Genomic DNA, 25,194 nt, shown 5'->3' on the forward strand with positions numbered 1-25,194 from the left:
TTACAGTCCTGTTTTCTTCTCACATACTTACTACCAGTGTTTGGTTTGATTGTTTTTCCTTTGAGTGTTTAATATAAAAAATAAAATAAAAAAAGGGGAGCACAGAAATAGGTTGCAAACTGATTACCCAAGAGCACATAGTACCTTAACGGAGACTTTCTGAGCACCCCTAAAGTTTACAGATAAGTAAAGGCATAAGCAGATTGTGAAGCCTAAGATTGTATCATTAGAATCCAATAATCAAGTTACTTCCTTTGTATACTTGACTCATACAGGGTGGCAATAGCAAGCACAGATGGCTTACCACAGTGTGCAATAGAGAGATGGAGACTGTCAAATCTCTGACTCGACTAGGGGCTTAAGTTAGAGGGCTGTATGGAATGAAACCTTCAAAATAGTTCCACAACTCCCTTTCCACACTACGTACATGCTTCGCTTCCCCTACCGCCCACCGTACCCCTCTATCCCTATCCAGCTGGAAGCAATGTGACCCTTGCTCACACAACTGACTCCTTTTAGGCCCCAGGGAAAATGTTTTGAGTACTAATGGCATAAAGTAACACTCTATATTTATCAAGGCCTTTCATAGAAAACCATGGGCCTTTAATGATTTTTTTGGCAAAGATATACATAAATGCATTATCAGGTACAAGTACCGGAATATGCTTACATTAAAAACAAACAATGTATAGTACACACAAAGATGAAACTGTCACAGTGAAATCCTATTTATAAAAGCAAAAACATAAAAGCCACTGCAATGGTAGAAACCAGTACACATTAAGCATGCCTACGGCTGCACAGTTTAAACAGCTTTATTAACCACATAACAGATTTAACCATGCATATTTACAGTTGTATAGATTTTAGCAGATTTAACGAGTCTGAAATAAACCACTGGTTAAGGAGGATTAACAAAAAAGGCATTCATACCTAAACGTATCAAGGATAAAGAATGAACCCAAAATCTGAGCTAAGTACATGTGCAGACTACTCTGCTAATTTACGGGCCACGTCCGCAGACATGAGCATGAGTTACAAAAGACCTGTAAACCGGTACCCTGGATGTTGGTGGAAAGATGAAGTTCTTAAACTAGTTGCACTACCACGACCAACTTTTTCCTGTACCTCAAAGATTAGCCACCACATTAGAATCAGGACACCCCTAGGCCAGATACAACACTCAAGCCAACAGCCCATCTAAGCCTCTCCTAAACCTTCTCACAGGATAAAGCACCAGCCATCACCATTACCCTTAGGTCAAACAAGATAAAGGCCTCATGATAAAGTCCTTCAAGCACGTATAAATCATTTATGTTGAATACTGACTACTTGAGATAGATAGAAAAACATTGCGTTATTCAATATCCAATGCAAGTCGAACTTCTGCATTAAAAAATCTGAAAGAACAAACATTGTGGAATTGCGATTCCCTTCATGAAGATGCTCGCCTAATATAACTCCACCTTTCACAGGTCGATCACCCTAGCTTTCGCCAGTCTGTCATACTAATCCCAATATGTTTTCTTCATCAACCTCCAGTGAATCTGTCCCCATTCCTTCGTGCCCATGATGATGCACTACCCGCTTCTTCCACCCATGCTGTGGGATGGATGACACTCTACCACCCTGTTTCAAAACAATCCATAATACTCCGCATTGCCCAAGCCCCCTCTTACCTGCTGCCCTCGGTAGCGCTGCTGTCAGCCTCTTCACATCTCCTGTGCTGTGTACGGGAGCTACGAGCGCTCCCTGCTCTTCCCCCTCTGTAGCCTCTCCGGCTCCTGTCTCTGCCAGCGGTCCCCCCAGCTTGGCTCTTCTGCGTATCTCTAGTTGGTGTCTTCCTCCTTGCAGTCCTCCCTCCCCCGCCCTCAGTATCTCCTGTTTGCCCCAGCTTTTTATCCCCTCACGGGCATACACCCAATTTAGACATACCGTCCTTTCCGCTCCCTAAGTGCCCTTTACTCCCTGTTGGCCCCTCCCCTAATTATCCGTCTGCTCTTTTAATCTATCTTCCCACCTTGCCCCACCCGTGCCACACTCCGCTCACTCTAGGCCCCAAAAACCTTCAGTGAACCCTCACTCCCCGTCGCTAACCCCCAGATCGCCCCCCCTCTCCTCCTTCAATGGCGGCCGCAGTAGACCAAAGCAAAATAAAGCAGACGGGGCTTACTTACGTCACACGTCACCCCGGCAAGGCGTGCACCCTGATTGGACAATAGGAAGACTCTGCGGCGGCCAATGCTACAAGGCGTTTTTGGCCGCACGGAAGAGGTGATGTAATCACCATAGAGACCGGTAGGCATAAATAAAAGACAATATAAGCGGCAGGCAAGCCTGATAGTACAACAGTGACAGATACGCTCGGAGATAGACGAAAGACAGAGTATTGATAGCCTGTCATTCTAAATAAATGAGCCATGGCAATGTCGAGGCCTGTACATAAACCAGAGATGCACAGCTGCTATGTGGTTATGTGTGACATTTTCAAAATTTCAGTGCGCTCGCCAGTGACATTCAACAGCTGTGAGTGGCACTTCCTTCCGAGTAAAAACAAGCAGTGAAGTCGACAGAAACATATAAATATAAGAAATTATACCCATTTGAGCAACGAGAAACTCTAAGATCTTAAAACTGCTGCAAAGTACCAGAAATGGAAGGGCACTAGGATGTGAGAGAGGCCCCAGGGTGAAGCCTCACTGACACTAAACTCAGCTTTGTGCACACTGCAGTTAGTGACTGCAATGCAGAGCTCAGCTCAGGTATTGTAACTTTACTTACAGGCTGATTGATGACAGACTGACGCACTCCTGTAAAAGTAAATTAAATTAGGAAGAAGAAAATGAGTGAAACGCTAATGAACTGCAAGTATCAAAAGGATCTCGGTGACAAAAGGAGCATCCCACTGCACTAGCCACATAACCTTCAATTCCACCTGCATGATACACAATCTGAAGCAGGCATTTAATTAACCTGTCTGTGCTAGTTTAACGTGACTCAAAACTGCCACTAAAACTCAGATCTCTTTCCAGTAGGAGCAGTTATGTCATTCTTCCCTGGACATTTTTATTGTTGCCTGAAAACTGCTGGGCCTACAATAGAAACTGCAAAGAGCACCATTCGGCAGCTCAGCACCAGGTGCAGCTGCATACCGCAGATTAGTTCAGATCGCCCGTAAAAGTCGACTCCTGCACGCATTAATAGTGCTTCTTTGCCTCACGCTGGCACTCTGTAGTTTGAACTACTCTCTGTTCAGTAAAGTTAACTGGCTGCAGTCAGACTTTCATTAAGCTGTTTCTGAAAGGCAATCATACTTTTTCTATGCTATTTTATAAGTAAAGCCATAGTTTTTGTTGTATATTTGCCAATGTTCCTACAAGTAATAGCAATTACACTGCTGCTTTGCAAAAACAGAAAGTTGATTTAAGGAGCAGCGCTGAACACAGCAACTTTATATTAATATAGCACTAACCAGACTCAAAGTTTGAAAGTGTGCAACTTTTAGTGAAATCGGTTACCGGTAAAAGCATAATGATTACTGTCTAGGACACAATTACAACCAACTTTCTAACTTAACACATCACCATTCTCGCAGCTGCACTGGGCTTACAAGGTTCTCACCTCAAGCTGCTCATGGGTGAGTCATTCAGCGGTTGCCACAGACAAGATGTAGAGGGCAGACTGGCCGCAAACTATCCCATCCAACAGTTGACCGGGGTCCATGCTGGCACAGGTGCAGCAGGTTGTAGCCCGACACATAATCAGCAGCCCGCCTGCGCTTGAAGTTCCAGCAGACACACATGGGTCTAAGAGAGGCCGGGCCGGCAAGGCCGACAGAGGGAGCACAATCTCGTTTGGCACGCAGCAAAGAAACAATGTATCCCCTTGTGCCATGTTACCATGACAACGAGCCGTCAAGGTCTGGTGCCAGAAACCTTAATTCTTTCACAGGTACGGCGGCAGTGCTGCAAACAAGGCTGCTTTTGGAGCACCTCATGATCCTCAATGGAGCTAAATATGCGACACCAATGTATTTTAATGTGGTGATGCGGACACCAAAATCTAAATGCTTTAGTCTAACTCCTGATGCGTGGTACTTGGCAGGCCCGGAGATAGCGGCTAGGTAATTACGCCTCATCCTCAACATCCCACGCCACAACCACATCTCAGCCCACCTCAGAGACCTACACGGGCTTCCCGTCACCAAGAGGATCACCTTCAAACTCCTTATCCACGCCCACAAAGCTCTTCACAACACGGGCCCGGCCTACCTCAACGAGCTACTCACCTTCCACACTCCAACCCGCCAACTCCCCTCTGTCAACCTTGCCCTCGCTGTTGTCTCTCGCATCCATCGAACTACAGCCAGCGGCAGATCCTTCTCCCACCTCGCCACCAAGACCTGGAACACCCTCTCCACCCATCTACCTCCTGTCCTTCAGGAAATGCCTCAAGACCTGGTTATTCGAGCAGTGGCAGTCCTTCCCAACCCCCCCCCTCAGCGCCTTGAGACCCTAGTGGGTGAGTAGCGCACTTCACAAAAGATTGATTGATTGAGTCTTGGTCGAAGAGGAGAGCCTAGAGATGGTCAATGTTAATCGTACCACAAGCATTCTTAAAACCCGTAGGTCTGGTGTGAAGTTAAAGTCCTGACATTAACAAAACATTGCATCATTTTGGAGGAAGAGTAAACCTACATGCGGCAACCAGTTGTCACTGGTGTTACTGTCATGTAAGAACAGTGGTCAAGATGGGGGGACCATGGGCGGATAATCAGGGGCTGGGAATAACCCAAGAATTGGGTCAGTGAGCGGATTCTCAGATGTGGCTAGAAAGAGCAAAACTATTTTTAGTATTTGTTTGGCATTTCACTGACCAGTTACAACTTATAACATTATTTAATTCAACCAGTGGATACACATGTTTATTTAATGTTTAATAAAAGTTATTGACATTAAAATACATTCACAGAGTGGGATATGTTTCCAATCACAGAATTTCCTAAATATGCCTATAGGTGGAATCGTACGCCATTTGTCTCTGAGCCGTACTGTTTCTGTAATCAGCACTTCTCCCTTTTTCCAACCATTTCTGAACATAAAATTCTCATTCAAATTCTATAAGAGGAGGCCCCGCAATTTTTATAAACATTATAGAAGACAGACGATTGACTGATATTCTGTTCCACAGTGGAGTGAGCACATCATTCATTATACTAATGCTCCGTTCACATTCTGCAATTAGAGTACAAAAGGTGTCCATCATGTGCATTAATGATTTCAGGTTTTCAGGGATGCAATTTTTATTTTAGTTCTACTCTCTGAAATCAATAATGTACTGCCGGGTATCAAATACATGTAATCAGCTACAAAGGTTTTGTAATTCTACCTCATCATAAAATACATCTACTGGATTTGGCCAATATACTGGTTGTAGGAGTTTCATTCCATTTACCAACTCTTTGTATTCTCTTTCGTTATTGGTTGTTGTTATGCTTCTAGAAACATTTGATGCATTAGTCATTGTCATCCTTTTTCGCCGGTTATTTGCTAAGCTGCCAAAGAACTGTGCCCCTTTCATGCTAACACAGCCTTTGTTCTGTTGAAGTCCTTCACCATCAAACTGCTTCCGTTCAGCAGCATTCAATGGATTTGTAGCAAATGGCCCAGGTGAATCAGTCATTGATTCAAACACTAAAACCTGCATCTGTATTAAACCATGAGCCTCATAAAAGGTAATTTCATGCCGCTGCAGCCTTCTGGATAGGTCACCCAACTCTGTGGGATCATCAAATAATATGCCCATATTTTCGATAAACACTAGACAGGTTAATAAACTGTTTAAACCAGCATATTTTAATGCTCAATATCACTCCTCGTGGCAACTTTGGAAGATTCCATGAAGTGTTTACTAAGTGCTTTGTATGTGTTCCAAACAGCTCTCACAGATCTTTCACTTGAGGACACCCAACCTACATCTAGCACCTTTCCAACTGCCAGAAGTCTTACTTCTACCTCTAAAGCACATTCCAAGCTCTCTCTAATTTTTCGCAGAAGCATGGTAGGTGTTATATAGTTTATAAAAAAAAAAATTTGAGCTGGTTCATGCCTGTGACTTTTTTGACCAACATCACCCCCGGCAAGCTCCAGCTTGTGATCAGCACAATGCCATACACTCAACTGTTGTCATTTCTGTTTAAGAAGAGTTGCCACACCGAATTTCTTACCTATCATGTTGGAAACACCATATGTTACAAGCTGAACCAAATGCATTTTTAAATACTCATCTGTAAAACCATGTCTCTGAAAACATGTCTGTAAGGTATATAAAATTGTATTTTCATTTGTAGTTTCACATTGTACAGTGGAATACTTTCACAAGCCCTCTGTTCTAAAACAGCTAGTGCCTTCAGATGACAAGAGCGATTCTTATGACAAAAGATTTTTTTCCGCAGAGAAATTTGTTACTTGTCTTTAGAAGGGCCATATGAAATGACCAAGCAATCTACTCATTCCATGGAAAAGTGCACAGTTTGACTTGTTTCTGTTTTCAGATATGTAATTTTTCACACTTTACTTCCAAGCATGCCATGGATACTCTGTACGTCTAATTTCGAATTGTTCCCAAAACCAGCAGGCTGGGTGGTCAATTTGATCCATACTCTCCACCACATTTCCATGGAGGAGTGCGTGACTGTCTTTGGTGCCACAGCCCTCTAATAACACTTCATCTTCAGAATCGAATCTTCTTCTGTTGTCGGTCACTCTGCCACTTTCACTTGTTTGCTTTGAGATACCCTGATTTGCGTTTGCCATTGGGCCTTCTGATCTTGAGACTGGGGATTTGTGCGTTTCGCCAGATGTGGCTGGAGTATTTTTCTTCTGCAGCACTAAAGCATCTACATAAATAATTGTGTAAATATATACATTTTAAAACAAGGACTATACTAAAACTCACAATTTACTTTAAATGCGGACTGTGAATACGAATAGGGATTTTCAACAACACAATTTAAGAAAAAGTAAATGTCACAATAGCACAATCTGAGAAATCTTTCAATTAAAGAAGGGAATGTTAAATACAAGTTAACATGAATTCGCTAGACAATACGGATCATGCTGCACTGGTACCTACAGAATGTGGAGCTGCACAATTTTAAATTATACTTTAATTAAGTTCAGAGAACAAAACTGCAAGACACTAGTGGATCCTGTTTTAAAGACCACTGTTCAATGATTGAGCTAGGTGGCCCGTTACTGCACCGTCTAATAAAGTAGGGACTTCTTGATTGGCCAAGTAAACCCCCTAGATATCTTACTGCAGTGCACATCGAACAGCAGCTGGTAAACCAGACATAGATAATAATAAGTTAATAAGCTCTGGCATAAAGCATAGGTAGCACATGTGATGTGGTGCATAATAGTTACATTTAATTAATCTTTGTGACTCGCTGTCTATGTTTTCTGTGTTGGGGAGCTCTGTTTATTACGTTTTCTGTGTCCCTCGGGCATTGCATAATTGTAGTTCTACATTTTTTATGTGCTTCACACAACATGCCACAAGGCCAGCATTAGATGCCTCTTAGTTTCCTGTTATTGTATCTAGACATAGCACTCAAAAGTGAATATCTACACGGAAAACTACTCAGATCTGTTGGTTTTGCAGATGTTTTTTAGCAGTATCACATGAATGAGCTATAACTATTATATTAGTAGTTTGTGTAATTACTACTCAAGTTATTAATTAGAATTGGAAATGTATAAATTCTGAAACTATGAGACTAAATTAAACATTGGTAGGGTCAGAAATAGACAGCGGTCCTCAGATTATCTCAATCAGTTCCTTTCTCCTTTTCATACTACTGTCTGCTGCGTCACTTTTAGACGCCTTCTTCTTTTTTTTCTCCCCACATCTCCCTGAAATTCCCCCATTTTTTCCTCCCCATAGCTCTCTGATATCCCCCACCTGCTTCTCTCCAATGCCATTTCTATCCTCTTCATTACTTTTTTCACACTTTCCTTCTGCATGCACTTCCTTGCATCACCTCTCCCTTTCCATTTGTGCTGTCAGTCCTTACATTGAGCTAGTGGGGGTCAACAACACTTATTTTGGGGACTGGCACTTATTACCATATCAGATATTTACAAAGTGCATTTGTGAATTAGAGGGAAAAAGACACAATTTGTAAAGATGGAGGAAAGGAAAGACTGAGGAAGAGAAAGACAGCAAATTCGTCACAAAGGAAGAGAAGCAGGAACCTGTAAGAGCGAGAAAAGGAGACAGGAAGTGTATGGTAGTGGAAGAAAGATTATCTGTCTTGGTATTCAACATGCCGGCAATTAATTGCACTTGCCACTGGCTTTCTAGCAGAGGTTCGGGTACTGACACTCTTTCTTTCGCACACTAAATACTGGGTGCTGGTAATATTTCATCAGTTGTGTATCCCAAAATCACACTTTAATGTAAGATGCAAAGTGCAATTACCATATGTGAGAGCTGCTTGATGTACTCTGCATAGAGGCCAAAGATTGGATGAGTATGTAGTTTGAACATCTTTAGGCCCAACTGATGAGCACTGTAGGTGTCTAGAAATACCACTCAACAGTGACTGTGCGACAGCAGTTCAGACATGAATGACAAAATATCCCAGTTTGCAAATATTTGCCACATAATTATGACTCTGCCGTATTTGCCACATGATGCATCACCTGCTGCATAATCGGATGACTTTTAACGGAAAAATTATTTGTAGCACAAATGGGTCAAAAGTTAATAAAAATGTGGCCTGTGTTGCTGGTAAGTAAAGGGCACTTTGCAAAAGTTGACTGGTCACCTTTCTCACTGCTACATTTGTAAGTTACACTGCTACTAGTGAGGTGGAAGCTTTGCACAGACTGTTAGTATGTGTAAAAATGTCAAAATGATAAAGTATCAGAAAATGTGCCACATTACGCTGCAGCCTTTATTTTGCCACAGTATTTAGTCAAGACTGTAACATAATTTTGTCCTCCATTGCTGCATAATTCCAGGGGCCCCAAAGCTGGTAGCACATGTTAAAAATGCTTGTGCATAAAGCAGAGAAGCAGTGAAATTTGTGAACTAAGGGCCTGATTTAGAAGTAGGCGGTAATGGTCCCCCCATTAGTTTTTGGATGGTAAACCCACCCACCGCCTGGGCGGGCCGCCTGCCCTATTTAGATGTTTAGCGGTCCCATAGACTTTAACCTGCCCGAGTCCCACCGACTCCGCCAGGAAGTCCCATCCATTGTCACGATGCCATAGGAAAGAGTGGCTGACAGCAGGACTCCAGTCACAGTTACCGCCAAGCAGATTTGGATGTGCCTGACCGCAAAGCAAAAAGTGGCGGTCCAACCTCCACTTCTGACTTGGTGGATATAGTGGCAAAGGGGGAGAAAGCTCACAGTTTGTCCTGATTCTCCTTCAGTTTCCAGCTGGTCATGACTGGACAGGACCCTCTGTTGCTGCTGTAAAAGAACTGCAGAGAAAACACAACACCCATCGATGGTGACAAAAGTAGGCAACCCGCATTGGCTGTGTATGGGGGGAGTCACTGCACATGGGTATGGAACCACTGCAGACATACACATGTTACAGTACTTTTTGAAATTACAGTGACATGCATATGTCGGGGACACGGGGTTGAGCCAGACATGGGTGGGGACACACTGGTATACCACGCATATCAAACACATACGGAACTGTCATTATGGCACTAGTATTCATTGCCAAATGTAGACTGACACTATAATGAAGTATATATATACAGTCACACTTGCCAAATGTGCCAGTGTTTGCACATTGCAAGGGGACATACACCTGTCATGTTGTGCTTCAAGTTGTGTGTGTCAGTCTGAATGTGTATATGTGTGTGCAATGGGATTGGCTGGGTGATGTAGAGGGAGGTGTAGTGGGTAATGTGGTTGTGTCAGTATGTGTGCCACTTGCGTATGGTGTGGATTTTGTTGTGCGTGTTGTGTTGCTGTGTGCCACATTCAGGTGAATGTTGTGTGGCGATCACTGTTGTGATGTGTGCAGTTGTGCTTGTGTGTGCGTGTGTTTGTGCAGATGAGTGTGTTGGTTGTTGTACCGGTGTCATATATGAGTGCATTGTCACTAGTGTGTGAGAATGTTGTGTGATGGATGTACATGCATGTGAGTTTGTGGCATGTAGGTGTTGTGTTGTGGTGTAATGGCAATGCATAATGGTGTGCATGTGGTGTGTTGTGTTGTGTGTGATGAATGGGGACGCATATATGAAGGGTAGAGTTTGTGTGTGTGTGTGACTTACCTCTACTCCATGGCCACTGGCATTGTCCAATGTCCATTCAGTCCAGGGATGTCCTTCCGCTGTCAGCAAACTGCTGCCAGTACACTACCTGTATGACCGTGTCATCTAATTACGGCTGGCAGGAACCCCCCTACTTAACAGCAAGGAAGAGCACTCCATCGTGATGGTCTTTGGCTCAGCCGTAATACATCTAAATACAGCTAGCGGAAGACCATAGACTTGGCATTCTTCTCAGGTCCATCACTGACGCTGCTTGGCAGTACGACCTCCAAGATCTAAATCAGGCCCTAAGTTTGGTGTGCATGCAAATCCTGCCTTGCAGGTCCCTGGTCAGTTGCACTATACTGCTGGAACAAGGCACCGGAGACACCAATGCCTGAGGTGAACTGGCCTCATGGGTCCTGTGACTTCAGTGACATAGTCACTGTTGCTCTAGGGTGTGCTGCTTCGTGGGTCTGCCCACAAGACTGGAAGTGAATTTCAGTATGGGTTGTGGTGGACAGGCATTCAAGGTTAACCCACTCTGGCCACTACCAGGGTCCAGCTGCTGGTGCTAAGATATCAGGGCTTCTATGGTCTAACGGGGACTTCTGTTGTCTAACAGGGGAATGTGCTCCTTCAGGAGAGTGATCTGGTGGGTTGGCCATGAAGGCTGCACCTGGTCCCCAGTTCCAAATTCGGCAGCTCTGGCCATAGTGCCACATCTTCTCCCCCACTAAATAAGTTTCTACCTCACTGAGAGAAACTTGCACTGCCTACAGCTACAACCAAATTGTGCTCTGTTATAAAAACCTGAAAGTGATTCAGTTCCGATTATGCACTAGACAAGTAATATGCTGCCTAAAAGAAAAAAAAAATAACATCCTGGAAAAAGCAAACACTCATAGGAAATACAAGATTAAGTAAAGCATGTGAAATATAAGCAGGAATAACATAGATCACCCCTTAACGTTTTTACACTCATTCTTCAGAAATCAACGAGGAAGGGGTTAAACCGGGCTCAGAAGAGAAAGGGACTCCTCAGAAGAACCTGATCTGACTCATTCAAAACCCACAAGGGCTTTTTCACATTCCTGTCAGCCAGCTAACCGCTCAAAATTAGGCGTTGTGTATTCACGTGTCATGCAGAGGATACCTTTTAAACTGTCTGGCTTGGCAAACTTCCCCACCCCCAACAAATTTGAGAGAACTCTTGAGAATAAAATGCAAAATTGTATTTTCTTTGGGGAAGTGAAGGATATATCCAATTTTCATTTCTTTAAGTGACACAATTTCTATGTCATTGATGCTTTAAAGCATCGCAAAAAACACATGCGCAAACCTAGTAGGTCCGGACACCTTTCAGCTTTGCCAGTGCTTGTTTAGCCATCTCATTCACTAAATGGGGCACTTTTAATTTGCTGCCAGGACCTATTTGTTTTAGCAGTCCGGCCCTGGATGGGGTCCCAAAGAGGGTCTGGTGCTTGGAAGTCACAAGACTCACAGAACCGAACACCTCGGGTTGCTCATATCCTTTCAAAAGGTAAGCACATTTAAAAAGACCACATCCCTGAACGCAGACAGAGCCGCGTACATGTTGCACTAACTTAACACAGCAGGGAGTGGAGAGTCACACTGAAGCTAGAGGAGAGAGGTGGTCCCTGGTGCGCTTAGCGCTGCGGCAAGTGGAGAGAAATATGAGCTGTTGAGGCCAGCAGGGTGAGGGAGGCCCCCCTGGGGGTTCAGGCTAGAGGAGGGACCCCTAAGGTTCTTCACACAGCAGGGAGAGAAGTGACCCCACACACATATGGTTCTGCCCTATGGGGTTCAATGCCCGAGATCCAGTTGTTACAAGTATTAGAGAATAAATTCCTCTGTAGACTACTTGCTGTTCCTAATACCACCTCTGCATACATGGTACATAGGGAATTAGCTTGCCCCTATCTACAAGACCTAATTTATACTAGTGCCCTAATGGCATGGCACAGCATCTGGTCTAAAGAAGGGACACAATTTACAAAAGAGATTATTAAAGACTGTTTCTCACTAGAACATTGGGATAGAATCCCATGGTTTGTGCATCTAAAGAATTTGCTGAAAAGTATAAATCTGGATCCAGATTTAGATGACCCAGTTACCATCCTACAATTCAGTAAAAAAGAATTGAAATACCAACTAATAGGGCAAACAGAAAGTGATAGATCTAGTAGAGAATGTAAGAAATCGACTGTAGCACATTACATGATTGAAGCTAATGAGACATTCAAAATGATTTGTTAATAGTACCAAACATTCAAGAAAGATTTCACTTAACCCGAATGTGTTTTAGGACATTGCATGTAGTAGCTTTCCCAAATATGGTGACATGGAGTAAAAACCTACAGAAGTGTCCCTGTGCTGGACGATTTGCACAATCCACGATGCACTTTATAATTTCTTGTAAATTATACCATGATGTTGGGAAACATTTTTTAAAACCTTTATTTATCATTAACAAATTGTTTTATTATAAAGAAGCTTTTAATTATTTATGTAAATTGAACACCGAAGAGATATGCTATGCAGTGACAAAATTTATTCTATGTGGTATAGAACAGAGGAAAATGTTTATGCACCTAGAAATCCTCCGTTACGAGACTGAATAATGGTTAAACTTGCTAAAATGAAGGTTCTCATTTATTTATTATTAGTATACTGATATATTTATTGTATGTCATTTTCTTTGCCTTTTAAAGTAACTGTATATCTTTTATGGAGTAATATCCGAATAAAGATTGATTTGAATTGAATTGAACTAAAATAAGCAAAATAAGCAGCTCATAAGCATCACATTAGGGCCCTCATTACAACCCTGGCGGTTAATGCCACCTACCGCCGTGCTGACATTCGCCAACATACCGTGACCGCGGCGGTATTCCGCTACGGGTATTATGACCCACACAGAGAAATCTGCCATTATACAGACACCCAGACAAGTCCGCCAGCCCAAAGGTCAGTGATAAACTGGCTGTACCAAAACCCACACCGTCACGCCAACAGGAATACGCCCACAGTATCTCGACCCACGAATCACCGCAGCGGTCTTTCAATTGCGGTAAACCATTGGCGGTACACACAGCCGTGCTCAAAATACACACACAGTTACAAAACACCACCACATTGGACAATTCAAACTACACACATCTGGCACACATACACACACCACACCCACACACTCATACCACTATAAAACACATACCCACATTACCCACAACCCCTTTACATAAAAAAAAATGATAGCACACAGAGAGAGCCAAACCAGGAGCACCCACTCAATCAGAGACACAGAACACCATCACTCATACACCATCCACGCACATCACAGCATACACCACAACACATCACCCCACACATCACCCCACACATCCTCACACATATCACGCGCACCACATCCATGGCACCCCAAAGACACCCCAGGTTTTCTGAGGAGGAGCTAAGGCTAATGGTGGAGGAAATCATTCGGTTAGAGCCACAGCTTTTGGGATCACAGGTGCAGCAGATGTCCATTGCTAGGAAGATAGATGGACCTATGGCGGAGAATAGTGGACAGGGTCAACGCCATGGGACAGCACCCCAGAACAAGGGGTGACAGGAAGAGGTGGAATGACCTACGGGGGGAAGGTGCGTTCCATGGTTGCAAGACACCTGGTAGCCATACAGAGGACTGGCGGTGGACCCCCACCTCCTCCCCCACAACTAACAACATGGGAAGAGCAAGTCTTGGCGATCATGCCTCCTGAGGGCCTCGCAGGAGTAGCAGGAGGACTGGACTCTGGTAAGTCATATCTTTACTATTACATCCCCCACCCTACCTGCATGTTATCACATACCCCCACCCGTACCGTCACTCCCATCACTCCATCACCTCACATATACCCCACCATCACAATCCACCCATCCCAATACCAAGCCCTGCATACAACACTAATGCATGGACCCCCATCACAGACCTGCATGGACACCCATCACCACAGCATGCCCAGTAAATCACCACTCACACAAGGCCAAGCTGACAGGGAAAGCACAATCATAGAGGGAAACACACCCATGCACAATATGGCCCACGCAGATACAACAACACTGCATTTCGATCCCCACAGGACCCATACACAACGTCACTGGAGAGGAAGTGCCAGCTATATCTAGTGCCCCACAGAAGAGGCCCACAGTGACGACAGCAGCTCTGCACGCCTAGATCTCGATGACCAACCTGGCCATTCAGGGACCTCAGGACAGTCGGGTACCCAAGCACAGTCCCAACCCACCACAGAGGCCCCCCTCAGGAAACACCACCACAGCACCCACCCAGCGGGCCCATGCCACTGTCCCCAGGACACGTCAATCAGCAGTGTGTCCACCATTACAGGGACCCCAGGCAACCCCACAAACCCAGGACGACAAGGGACCTGGGGTCAGTGGCAGTGGGCACACGGTTCAGGGGACAGAGGCACAGGACAACAGGGAAGCTGGGAGGACTGCTGTGCAACAGGGGGAGGACAGGCCCAGGGAACCCACTCTCCAGGAGGCACTCTCCAACATCCTGGGAGCATACCACTATTCCCAGGAGACCATGGGCCAGATACTGGCCAAGCTGCAGGAGACCCAGCGGCTGTAGGAGGGACAGTACCTGGGGATCAGGGAGGGCCTAACAAAAATATACACCATCCTGGTCACCATTGCAGGGGTGCTGGCAGACATGGGCAAGACCATGAGGGAGGCAGTGGCACAACAACAGACGCCTGACACTAGCCAAACTGAGGAACAGCCCTCCACCTCCGCCGGCGCTACTGGACAGGAGGCACCGCCACAGGACCAACAGGCCACCAGCACCCCACCACCTGCAGAAGGAGAACCACCCCGCAAACGGTCCCTGCGATCCAGGCAGAAGCCAGAAAACATTGCCAAGACCACCGCCAGGAAATAAGACTCTCCTGATTGTCACCCTTCTGTCCCACTCTGTCACCCTGTCCACCTTGAACAGCCATTACTCCCCTTCCTATGCCCCATTGGACAATGCACCTGTGATACCATGAGACTGGACTCTACCCTGAACTTCCTTCCACCATCAGCCCAGCCCCTTGCACGACCCCCTCTACTTATGAGCACCTAAATAAACACCCTTGGAACAAATACCAATCTGGAGTCTGTCAAATGATTCAAATATGTATTAGTACAACATTATCAAAGCATTGCAACTCAAATGCACAGTGAAATATATTTAAGGATGACCTCTGGTGGGCAGCAGTACACCTAGCAGGAGCCAGAGTGGGGCACAGAGATCTGAAAATGGAGATGCCAAAGGGTACAGTCAGTGGACATAGACATTGGGAAACAGGCTGCCATGTACAATGTCCAACAGATAACTGAAATGTTAAGTGAAGTTACAGTGTCTTACCTGTGTGTCACTGGAAGTACTGCCGAATAATATTGGTTCTGTTGTCAACATCTTCTTCCTCTGCCTCCTCTTCCTCACTGTCCACAGGCTCCACCGCTGCCACAAGACCATCTCTGGACACATCCTCCTGCAGAAAAGGCACCTGGCATCTCAAGGCCAGGTTGTGAAACATGCAACATGCAACGATGATCTGGCACACCTTCTTGGGTGAGTAGTACAGTGATCCACCTGTCAGATGGAGGCACCGGAACCTGGCCTTCAGGAGGCCGAAGGTTCTTTCTATAATCCTCCTTGTACACCCATGTGCCTCATTGTAACATTCCTTTGCCCTTGTCCTGGCATTCCTCACTGGGGTCAGTAGCCATGAGAGGTTGGGGTAACCAGAGTCACCTGCAAATATTGAGGGACAACTGTTAGACACACACTAACCCTTAGGGACCACCCCATACCCAGATACCTACTCATACTGTGTGGGGACCTTTGGCTCACCTATTAGCCACACCTGGTGCCGCTGGAGTTGGCCCATCACATATGGGATGCTGCTATTCCTCAAGAACTATGCACAGAACCAGCAGGCGGAGAGGGGGACAAATGTCAGGTGTATACCATCAACGGCACCAATGATGTTGAGGATGTGTCCCAGGGCATAAAAGTCAGCTTTCACTGTGGCCAAATCATCCACCTGGGGTAACACGATGTAGCTGCACATGTGTTTCAGCAGGGCAACACATTAGAGAACATTGGCTGAGACATCCCTGATGCCATGGCCACTGTTGTTTGGAAGGAACCACTTGCCAGGAAAATGGAGCACTGACAGGACCTGCACTAGAGGGGGGATACCTGTGGGTTGGCGGATGGCAGACATCATGTCTGGTTCCAATTGGGCACACAGTTCTTGGATTGTGGCACGATCAATTCTGTAGGTAATGATAATGTGTCTGTCCTCCATTGTCACTAGGTCCACCAGGGGTCTATACACCGGAGGATGCCGCCATCTCATATTCTGCCTCAGCGGTTGAGGCCTATGGAAGAGAACGGTGAGCAGAGAGTCATATTCACACATATATTGCACTAATGATGAATTCTTGACTTTACAGAAACAGTATGTGAACTCGAAAGTCAGTTGATGTGCCAATGTCTGCTGTGACGCAGTTAGGTGCCATGCCCTGTGCCCCCCTGAAATGGCGGCTGCCTGACCTGTGAGGAGGGACAAGTGGAAATGAGGTAATTGAACAGGCGTGTGTGCCGTCACAGTAGGCGTTCGATGACCGCCGCGCAACTTCGCATTGGTTATCATTGGGCCCTATGGGTTCCAGGAGCCAATGGCGATGTATGCCAGCAGTGATGGTACGCACCGCCGCGGACGTCACTGCCATTTTCAATCTAATCACTGACTTGCTACCTGGCCTTCAACAGGGGAGGACCTACACTGCAAGTGCTGCTGTGACCTGTGTCTGGAACCGACCATGGCTCATGTGTCTGGGGAAAGGGCCTCTGCCTTCACTGCAGAGGAGTTGGAGAAACTGGTGGATGGTCCTACCTCAGTACACGTTACTCTACGGCCCTCCAGACAAACAGGTGAGTACACTGTGAGCTTGATGCGTGGGCCATGAATGTATGGACTGCTGTGTGTGTAAGCCACATGTCCCCCCTGATATTCCGCATCCTGGCGGTGGCCTATCCGGAGTTGGATGGGCGCTTGAAGGCATCACAGCCACAAGGGGGTGAGTACAGAATCTGAAACCTGACTTTGGCGCGTTAGGAGGTACCTGGGTGGGGATGTGTGTTGGGGGTGCCCGTAGACCAGGGCGAACATGCCAGGGTATGTCCCTTGTTGGGCAGGCTCAGAATCACTTCTACCCCAATAGTGTTGGTGGCCATCTACTCCTGGGCAGGGTCCTGTGAGTTTCAGGTGTGCAGCTAATGGTGTTAGGCATTGAACCCCATGGGCTGGTGACTGTCTTAGTAAATGGTTGGGCATAGCCTAGTGCATAGGGCTGCTCCCTGTGTGTTGTGTACGCCAACTGTAGTGGTGTTGCTGGCATTGACCAAGTGTATCCTCTGTTTCTCCCCCCCCTTTTTGTTTTGTCACCCTGTCCTTGTGTGCATTAGCATCATCTGGTGGAGAAGCAGAGCCACATGGCCCATGAGGCCAAATCCACCGAGGGTGAGGGCACCAGTGGGATGGAGGGCGAGGGGAGCACCACGACGGGGACTGGAGGGAAGACCTCAGACAGCGACTCCTCCTCTGATGGAAGCTCCCTAGTGGTGGCTTACAGCTCTGTGCCCACCCCAACAACAGGTACAGCCACCACCACCCCTACCAACACCACCGTCCCAGCAGCCACTCAGCATGCTTCCCGTGCCCGCTCACCCAGGAGGGTGGGCATCTCCTTCGCCCCGGGCACCTCAGGCCCTGCTCCTGTCACCCCTGCTGCCCTCGCTGAGGAGGCTATTGACCTCCTGAGATCCCTATCTGTTGGGCAGTCAACCATACTGAATGCTATCCAGGGTGTAGCAGGGCATTTGCAACAAACAAATTAATACCTGGAGGTATTCACTCTGGCGTGGCGGCCCAACAGAGAGCATTTCAGGCTATGGCCTCAGCACTGATGGCAGCCCTTGTCCCTGTGTCTAGCCTCCCCCTCCAACTTCCTCTACCCAGACCCAATCACCTCAACCCCAGCCTATCCCAGGCACACCTTCAGACCAGCATTCACCCAAATCAACACACAAAGGTGGCTCAGGCAAACATGAGCACCACATTTCATCTCACAGGCACTCACACAAGCACCATCCCCATGCAGACACGCCAACATCCACTGCCTCCACTGTGTCCCCCTCCTCCTCCTCGTCCACCTCCTTCCCAGTAGCGTCTCCACTCACACCTGCATGCACTACATCCTCATCCACTACCTCAATCACCAGCACACCCATCACAACACAACCCTCACGAGCAGTCACCACCCCCACAACCATGCACAGGTCCCCTGTGTCCTTTCCCAGTGTGTCTGTGACCCCTCCTCCCAAAGTACACAAACACAAGCACCCACCCACCCAACAGCCATCCACCTCATAAAAGCATCCAGCCCATGCACCTTCACCCAAACTCAGCAGAAAGACACCTCCTACAACCACTCCCTCTTCCTCCACTCCCAAACCCTCTCCATCTTCCTGCCCCAGTGTGTCTAAAAAACTTTTCCTGGCAAACATTGATCTGTTCCCCACCCCTCCCCTAGTCCTTCCCCTCGGGCAAGGGTGTCCAGAAGCCAGGCCAGCACCTCAGCCACCAAGTCGGCGTCCGCTGTGGTACCTGCAACTCCCAGAGGCTTCAAGGGGGCACCCGTCAGGCCAGCCAGTGTGCCAACAACCCCTGCAAAGGACCATACCATTCCACCACCTGCCGAGGTGAAGAAGGGTCCAGCATGCAGAAAGGGCAAGGGGCACGACCCACCCAGCAAGGTCTTCTCAAAAACTGCAGCTGCCAGAGCCAAGGTACCAACAGCAGCTGCCAAGGTGAAGAAGGGGCAGAAAAGCAAAGGCAAGGCACCTCAGGCGTCGGAGCCTACAGGTGGGGGCCTGGTGGCCACCATCAGAACCGACAGCCCCGCCTCCTGCACCGCGGCCATTACCGCCAGCATCCCCACCGCAAGCACCGCCACCTGCACCGCCGCTGCCATCACTACTGTCAGCAGCAGCATCCCCATTGGCCAGCCGTCCGAGGCTGCAGGAAAAGGGCTGGTGCCTCCGTCCACCACTGGCAGCACCGCCAGCATCCCCGCCGCAAACACCGCCACAAGCACTGCCACCTTCACGGCTGACAGTAGGACCACTAACAGCAGCAGCAGCCCCATTGTGCGTCAGTCAATTAATAACAACTATACACATAAAACTAATGTAAAATTAATATAAAAACTAGAAACACACTAAATTATTTAAAATACAATATTCTTTACAATAGTATTGTAAACAATATTTCCAACAGTGATATTTTTAACAACGATATTACTTACCTGAAAAAATTATATTCTTAACAACAATATTTCTCCATCAAAATATTTTTGTATCACAATATTGTTTTCCTCATTTTTCTGAGTCACAATATTTATAACTCAATATTTTGTCCAAATACCTATGCGAGCAACAATGGATTGGGCTTGTTAAGTATAGGGCTGAAATTGAACTGGAAGTAGAGATATTTATAAAGGGCTGGGCTAACAAGAACACACACAGAAATTGAGGGAGTTCTGAGGATCCTTCCTGGAACCTACAAACCCCTAAAGTAGAGTAGAAATAAAGGCACCACCATGAGGAATTAATAGGGCGTACTGTAAGCAGTGGCACACAAATGCTGATCCCACTGTGTACAGGCAGTCTGACCTGCCCTCCAAGATTGTGCCCACATTAAGAAAATTGGCAATTCCAAAAGCCCCTCCTTCCCCTTGGATTTAATACCAAGGGCTGATAAACTTGCAGGAATGAATATAAACATCTGCATATCCTGAACTGTTCCTGATGCTGGAAAGTGCATGGGTAAATTACTTTGTTGGGAAATGTTTTTTAAATCTTTTTTTTTACGATGCTAGAGAATGAAATGTGTTATTTAACGCTGAAATCTATATCACATTAAAACCAATTAAATGTGTTTAAAAATAAAAAAATGTGGGTGACCACACAAAAAGATGATTTTTCTCACATGTTGCCTGTGAAATTGGCAGGAGCATTGCACCAACACCATTGGCTTTCACAAACTCGAGGCAACAGACCTAACCAAATCGTAAGTAGATTTAAAAAATTGTAACCAGAATATCAACATATTGCAAGGTGATAGTTTTTATGCACAACCATACCTGTTGGAGTGTATCTTTTAAAAGCAATATTAATACGAAAAGCTTGCAATATATTGTGTGATGAAGCTGCATAGAAAATGTGTTAACATAGAAAATAATGCATGCGCTGAAATGTGCCCACAGGGAGTGGCTACCAATGTATACGAAGACTAATGAAAAGGCTTATTAAGTCTGAATTATTATGCAATAAGGTTTGAATTTGAATTAGTATATCATAATTAGAGTTATGTGTTAAGAGGTTTGCTTTATTAAACCAGAGGGCCTTAGCTTAGCGAGGGTTTTGGGCCTAGCTGCCTGGCCCCCCAACTGAATTGTATTTTCTAACGTGTAATGTGCTGTTTTCCTGAAGGACACAAAGCTGTATTTTTCCAGGAGTTATGTGTGTAGCCATAGTAAATTCTTTCTCATGAGAACCGGCTTGCTCAAGGCGAAGTTCTTGCTAGATGCAACAGTGTAATTTGGAACAGATGCAAGGTTAACCGTACTAGAAGACAATGAAGACACTGACTGGAGCGCCAAGTGTAACATTCTCTACCTGACATTCCAACTGTTGAAGACGTCAATAACATGGACCAATCCGCGACATGGGAACTGTAAATTGTGGAAAGTTCTAGTAAGGTGCTTACCGAATTATTGGATAAAAATAATAATGCACCAAACTTCATCCACTGAGGAATTAGGGAATAGTTAGACAGTTTTGATTTAACAATGTAACCAAAGGAAACAGAGACACACTTCTTCTTCCACTTTAACGGGGGCTCTTACCCATGCCATTTTGCCATTCTCTTTGCTATGAGACTTTTGCTAGTTGCCACATATTAGTTTAATTGTCCTGTCACTTTAAATTATCCTCTACCCCATTCTTGTCTGATGCTAACTTCGCCTCCATCAGAGGGAATTAATCCGTTCCGTAGCTATGCTATTTTGAGACTTTGCCCCGTCCTATCTCTGCTGATGGTGAATCAACTGATGTCCTGAGGACGAAGACTGACGCTGTTTGCTGATCTGTTGGATTGGTAACTATCCGATGCAAATTGTAATTGTCTGTTTGCCTTTTCTTTCTAGGTACCAACTGCTATTTTGATAGAGGCCCTAGTTTAGATGTTTTCTAAATTTGTGTTCACTAAAATGTTTTGCATGAAGCCCAACATGCTAATGCTAATTTGAGGTTAGTTAAGGCGTTCACTAATATCTTGTGCTAATAGACAAATGACTGAGTTCTTGCTTTGTTGATGCATGTGCTAATGAGACTCTGCTAAGTTGATTCATATAAATGATGTGCCTAAATGCTGAATGAATATAGCTGATGCATTCATTAAGTCGCGCTTTGATTACTGATTGGATTGTTTTGGCGTGGTTTATTGTTAATGAGATTAACAGACATGATATTAGATTGTAACCAATAGGAAAATGAATATCTTAACTTTTGACTAAACTGGTGTGGTTATTCGAACTGAGAAGTCATGGAGTGTTCGATAATTTATTCTTATTAAATGTTTATCGACTAGTGATTGTTATTATTGATTGTTTATTGATCTAATGATTGGTGATGCCAAGAAAATATTTCGTACTGCGAAGTTCCCAAATGTGGTCCAAAGGTTTGTCGACCTAAACGCTATCCTTGTAAGTTTACTTATCAAGGCTGTGACGCGCTAACATACCTCCTTGTAACAGAGTGGTGCAGCAGTCTGATTATTACCTTGGTGGTTGAATGTAGTGTAAGGCATGCCACTGTGCAGAGCAATTTGCAATATCGTTGGGTGAAGGAACGCAAGCCTTGTTTTTGAAGAGGACCTCAAGTTCTTACTTGCACGCTGGTCAAGCCATCTGAGATCTCACTGGACTGAAACTGAGTTGCTTCAACAGACACTGTTCCTGTCATCACACTTAACAAATAGGACTGTCATATGTTCCCATGCTGTCATCGCACATTGTTGGGCGTACTGGTTTAAGGAACATGTAAACATAAAGCCAAATGTAATGGGAACAAAGATGGACAACCCTTTTTTAGACACGTTCTGAAAAATGCGGTGTGCACAAGGTGATTGTTTTTATTACGTTCTGCGGCTATTTAGTATCTAGAAAATATATTTGGTTCATTTTCATCAACCCTTTATCATTAGGTACATGAAGCATGGACATACTTGAACTTAAGACACTGCATCACAGGATTACGACCATAAATATCACTATTTTGTGGTAATTCTCTGACTGTGATTCTGAGAAGGTCGAGGCAAACTTAAGCTTGCCATTTCTTTTGTTAGTTTGATATGTTAACCTGTTATTTTAAATTGTTGTTCAGTTAGTTTTGTTTTGTTACTTCTACAATATTGCAGTCCTTGGAACATCATAGTCTCCACCTTTCCTCTCGGAAAGCAGGAAGACCCGTTTTAACATTGGAACAATGGAACAAAACCATGTGACTCCTAGCTCCATTTTTTTATTTAATGTTTTCAGTAGAACTACACAATCTACCCTGGCAATGAGGTAGCATATCATAGATTGAGCATTATAAACATTACATCAACACTTTAGACATTAGCAGCAACATCTGGGACAAATGCACTAGCCCATCTTGATCATCCAAAATTACCACCCCCACCAAAACAATGTGAGGAGAACCTCAACAATCACATTGTCAGGTGAGATCACATCATTCAACACTCATGTCATCACAAGTACTTGTATCTTGTATCACCAAAGGTACCATCTTAAGTTACATTAGTGCCCCCAGGAGATCAGAGACCACCTCCCCAGCACCCATTACTCGAAGTAAGTACGGAGAGGCCCACCAAATATCTTTGGGCTAACATTTTATAGTTTGCACAATAGCATAGCAGTCTGCATAGAGTCATTGTGAAGAGCAGCATTCCATCGCCAGTCATTGGTACTAAAGGAAGGCCCCTTCAGCCAGGCCAAGGCTACTCTGCAATTTACCAGATTAAATAATCACACAGCCAGTATATGCACCGACTTTGAGATAGCTGACACGCAGCCCAGAAAGCCACCATAGGGGATAGGTGCAGATGGTGTCCTACAAAGTCCACCAGCAGTTTTCCCACTTCCTCCAAGAATGCAAGTACAGTCGGGTACTGCTAGGGCAGGTGAAGACACCCCACTCGGTTAACCAAGCACCTCTGAAAATCAGCACTTATAGACATATCAAATGTTCACATAATCTCCAGTTTAATGCTAACGATTAAGAAATTTCAAATATAGGAGCTGATGTCTGTAATTAAGTGATATATTTCACTTGGAAGCAACAGAACATCCAGTTTTTCTCCGATATCACTTGACCAAAATCCCTTTCTCACAGTCACTTGGCTCATAGGTCAGCAACTTTGATCGAGTTAGAGCACACCTTGTAAAGTTTGGTTGCCCATCTACAGGGGAGCCTGAGCTAAACTAATGGCATGTGTCAGTGGGATGAACTCCGGAGAAACAAGTGGAAAAGTAGGAAGTAAAATCCTTGCTACCTGCTTGAGATGAAAATATGTAACTATCAATAGGGGGCTAGTGCTCACACCCATTTTGTAATTGTAAAGTGTCAGGAATTGGCCCTCTGAAAACAGGTGCCTGACTGTGTAAGGTCTAGTTCAAGAAGAGACATGTGTGGTAATGAAGAGTTACAGGCTAGTGGCAGCACTGGAGATTGTAAAATTCTTAATCCAGATTTACTGTTGAGCCTCCTCCATGCCCATTGAGTGCATCGCTGAGTATGTACCACAAAGGACGGTCTAGGCTGCCTAATTCCCAGGATAGTTTGCAATTCCCCACCTTCGCCTCGTCACACCCAATCACAGGATGTGGTGAACTCCTATCACGACAATACCAAAATGCATCACATTGTGCCTGAGCAATCAAAATATAATGCTGCATGTTAGAGGAAACCAAGACCTCAGCATGCAAAAAGTCTAGTCACAACTTCACATTTGGTCCTTGGTTGTACACCAGATCATATTAGCCTAGTCAGGAATGTCTAAAGATTAGTAAAGTTTTAATAATGGTGATTCTCTAACCCAATGAGAACAAGAGTTTTATCCAATGTTCCACCTGCAGCTGTAACTTTTTAATGACCAGGCTATGTTTACAGCAGATAACAGTGTCCCTGTCATGAAGTATTGTGACCCCCAGTACATTTAACTGATTCATGACACCACTGCAGCGGAAACTCCACATCTGTTTTCCCTTTGGCCAGAGTGAGGGAGATCACCTCTGTCTTCTTCCAGTTGGTACTGAGTCCCCACCAAAGTGGAAATGTTTCTCAATCAGCAGGGGGAGGTTAAGATTAGGTTTTTAACATACAAATAAATATCATCGGCATAGAGAGAAAGTAGTGCTTGTCTGGATGAGAAAGCAATTCCCAAATTGGAAAAACTGCTGTGATTCACAAACCAGAGGCTTCAGTGCCCGGCCAAATAAAAAAGGAGGAAAGGGGTATCCCTACGAATTGAAAAGATCTGAGATAGAGTATTGTTTATACATACTCTCCCACAAGCATCTGAGTATAACAATTGCATCAGCCAAATAATGTGTCTGCCTCTTCCCATACGCTCCAACACTGCATTTAGAAAAGGCCACTCAAGAGAAAAAAAGGCCTTCTCTATATCTAAAAGCTGTGAC

General features: G+C 45.1%; 1 protein-coding gene across 1 annotated transcript in view; it reads right to left on the reverse strand.

Annotated features, from left to right (window-relative positions):
- ZRANB1 (zinc finger RANBP2-type containing 1) overlaps positions 1–2,150 on the reverse strand; it is a 158,125-nt gene extending 155,975 nt beyond the window's left edge. The window contains exon 1 of the mRNA XM_069239120.1: positions 1,680–2,150. The gene's annotated coding sequence lies outside the window, so the exon portion shown is untranslated. The remainder of the gene's footprint in view (positions 1–1,679) is intronic.
- Positions 2,151–25,194: the final 23,044 nt, after the last annotated feature.

Source organism: Pleurodeles waltl, chromosome 6 (genome assembly GCF_031143425.1).
Source record: "Pleurodeles waltl isolate 20211129_DDA chromosome 6, aPleWal1.hap1.20221129, whole genome shotgun sequence".
Lineage (NCBI taxonomy): Eukaryota > Metazoa > Chordata > Amphibia > Caudata > Salamandridae > Pleurodeles > Pleurodeles waltl.